Here is a 3,540-nt window from a genome sequence, read left to right as displayed (position 1 = left end):
TACGCTAACTTTGACAATTTTAGGGGGGGGGGGCGCGCGCCGGGTGCGCCCCCCTTAAATCCGCCACTGCTATGAAATAAAGAAACTAAAATATATCATCCTTTGTAATGTCGACTACCTCACTTATCTTGATATTCATTCCTAGTTAATAGCACAAACTTTAGCCAGTTATGTTAATAATGTGGCAATAAATTTGTTACCCATGGTTACTTTTTTATCATTTTAAAATATTCAAAAATGATAAAGTTTCCTCCCAAATTTCTTACCTGACTTCAGAAATGGTGGATGTCCATGACCAATCTTCAAGTTCAGGCTATCTTTATGTACTCTGATCATGTGATACACCTGTGTTATCTACCTGTCAGGTGTTTATTCTTCCTAGTTTAGGACACATTTACATACCTTATCAACTATTGTCCTTTGCTATGAGGATTAATTGAAAAAAGATTATTGCATGTCAGCTAAGGTTTTAAAACATAATATCATAATATTAAATAATAACACCAAGAAATACAAATACACTACAATAATATTTATTTTTCAAAAAAAAAAAAAACAAGTTTAAAAAAATTATCTATGGTTGAGGCTCTTGACTTCTGGTAAACTTCCCTGGGCCAAAGGGTCAGATGGGCATTTCCTGAAACTTTGAATTGACAGAATATACAGTTGTGCCTCTTTCTTTTAGGTATGCCAAGATAGACATCAATGTATTTTTCACCAATTGTCCCTTTCAGAGAAACAATTGTCCCGCCACCAAAAACAGACATGGTGAACGAAGCCATCTCAGACCAACGTTAGGTCATCAAGAAAGATACTGAAGATGATGAAATCATTGAGCCAGGGATAGTGGAGGTCAGCACAGTCAATGGGAGGTGTACCCTCAGGATCAGGGCGGTGCCCCTACCGGAGGACGTCACAAAGCTACTGGTAGAGAACCAGAATCTGATACAGACAATGTGTCAGATCTCCAAGGCTCACGGTAAGGGGAGGGAGGGTCTGGAAGTCCAGCAATCTGTGATAGACTCTATCAGAGAATTCAAATCTCAACTCAGTAAGGTATTCCAGGCTTCTGGAAAAATATGGAGGGATGCAGAAAATCAAATATGGTCGTTTGGACCTAAAAGAGTGGGACCAAATGTGTTACTCAATCGTGTGAAGGGATATGATAGAGCTAATGTGTGGAACTGTGTTGAACAGAAACAGTGGGAACTAAAGCTAAGACAGTATGATAATAGCATAATCAGTGGATTTCAAATCACCACCCTTGCTGGGCCCCTTTGTGAGGAGCCATTGAGGGGTGTTTTTTTCATTATTGAGGAATGGAACTATGTAGTCACTCAATTTCTTTCGATGAAGAAGTTCATAAAAGGGAGGTAACTCAAATTAATTCCTGTGATAATCCTACGTCAGTGAGTCAGACTGAATCTATGTCCATAATAAATCAAAGTGAAACTGGCAGAGATAAGGATGGCAGCGAGTCTGAGACCGAGTCTACTGACAGTGAGATTGAGCCATCTCAGCCGAGACAGGAGGGTTACAGTCACATGTCAGGTCAGCTGATCTACTGTGTGAAGGAGGGCTGTCGTAAAGCGTTCCAGACCAGCCCTCAGAGACTGATGGTAGCCATGTATAAGTGTAACATACAAGCTACTGCTGAAGTCTTAGGTAGGTGAAATGTCGTCTGACCATAAAGTTATAAAAATATTCAAGGGGAATCGATCACAATTGTGGATATAAATCATTCATATTTCAGTCTCTAATGTTTCAATGAATTTTCAGTTAAAAATTTTAATTTTGTTACAGAGCATTTTGTTTGATACCTCTGTAATGAATAATTTTAATAAAAGTACATGTATAATGTTTAAGTAAGTTGTTGAGTCTTTATTCTGAAGATCTGTTATTTATTTGTTTCAGGTAAACTTTGTGGTGTCCTTGGGAAGCGGTTTGGTCGAGTTATTGAGGACACAATGATGGAGGGCTCTCAGAACTTTAACATTAAGGCCGTGCTGCCCGTGATAGAGAGTTTTGGATTTGCTGAGGATGTGAGGAAGAAGACAAGTGGTTTGGCCAGTCCTCAAGTGGTGTTCAGCCATTGGGAGGTCAGTACTGTTAACCAACTTTTATTCGCGAAAACTTTATTTCGCGATTTATGGGTAAACTAGTTCGCAACAATAAATTTTCACTGTCAAGCCTTTTTTGGATCTATTGATAATAGACACACAGAGACTTAAAGGTACGGAAGCCCATTTAGGACCTATCAAAAAATATTTTTGAATTCGTTATAACGATTTTTAGAATTTGTTATAACGAATTTAATTTGTTATAACAGATTTATTGAATTCGTTATAACGAATTTAATTTGTTTTAACAGATTCATTGAATTCGTTATAACGAATTTAATTCGTTAAAACAGAATCATTAAATTTGTTATAACGAATTAAATTTGTTATAACAAATTCACTAATTTGTTATAAAGAATTTAATTTGTTATTATAGATATACTGAATTCGTTATGACGAATTAAATCTGCTATTACAGATTTGTTGAATTCGTTATAACCAATTCAAGAATTTGTTTTAAGGAATTTTGGAATTGGTTATAACGAATTCAACAAATCTGTAATAACAGATTTAATTCGTTATAACGAATTCAATAAATCTATAATAACAAATTAAATTCGTTATAACGAATTAGTGAATCTGATTATACATTATATGAACCAGGTCCGGAAACGGACGTTACTCAAAGTGGACGAGAAAATAGTGGAACATGCTGAAAAACAAAGGACACTCACCAAAATGAAATAATTATTGAATTGTTAAATACAATTTTAATTACATGTATATCTGTGTTGTTTGAAATAAATTGTTAAACTTATTTGAATTGTAATTGTGCCATTTTGTTATTGATTGCAGTTTTATTTATTATATCCCCCGCTTGAAAGCGGGAGGGTATATAGAAATCAGTACGTCCGTCCGCCTCTCTGTCCAGCTGTGCGTCCGTCCGTCTCTGTTACGCTTTGGGGTACCCATCTCTTATCCGCAACTCCTCTCATACCACCGAATGAAATTTGATGAAACTTTCACAGAATCTTTATTACATATTGCCATTGTGTACCTCCTTTTTTACTTTTTGATCCGAAACACATTTTGGGTTTCCCAGAGCAAAACATGGCTACTGCCATTATATTCATATGGGAGGCAGGGGGTATCAGTTAGTGAGCTCATTGCTCACAGTACCTCTAGTTTTTTCTACAAACCTCACCATCCCAGAAATGACCATATTTACATTTAATGTTCATGAGAATCATAAGACCGTGGAACTGTATACAGGGACAAATATTTATGTTGACTTGAACAATATGCTTTTGTTAAAATTTTTCTCATGAAAGTTTATCCGTCTTATTTACTTGCCTACTTGTATATAATATATTCCATGACTGTAGTATATTGGGATTTTTCTGAGCTATTTGCATATTTTTAAGACTGCATGTTTGGCATTCTCTGATCTTCTTCATAAATTATAATTTATCTAATACCA

General features: G+C 35.8%; 1 pseudogene; it reads left to right on the top strand.

Annotated features, from left to right (window-relative positions):
• The first annotated feature begins 576 nt into the window (after positions 1-576).
• On the top strand, positions 577-2,099 carry LOC134270343 (elongation factor-like GTPase 1; annotated as a pseudogene).
• Positions 2,100-3,540: the final 1,441 nt, after the last annotated feature.

The sequence above is a fragment of the Saccostrea cucullata genome, unplaced genomic scaffold, assembly GCF_032062105.1.
Source record: "Saccostrea cucullata isolate Sc308-1 unplaced genomic scaffold, CSIRO_AGI_Scuc_v1 ctg15176, whole genome shotgun sequence".
NCBI classification, from domain to species: Eukaryota; Metazoa; Mollusca; class Bivalvia; order Ostreida; family Ostreidae; genus Saccostrea; species Saccostrea cuccullata.
This window is presented reverse-complemented; position numbering and strand designations above follow the sequence as displayed.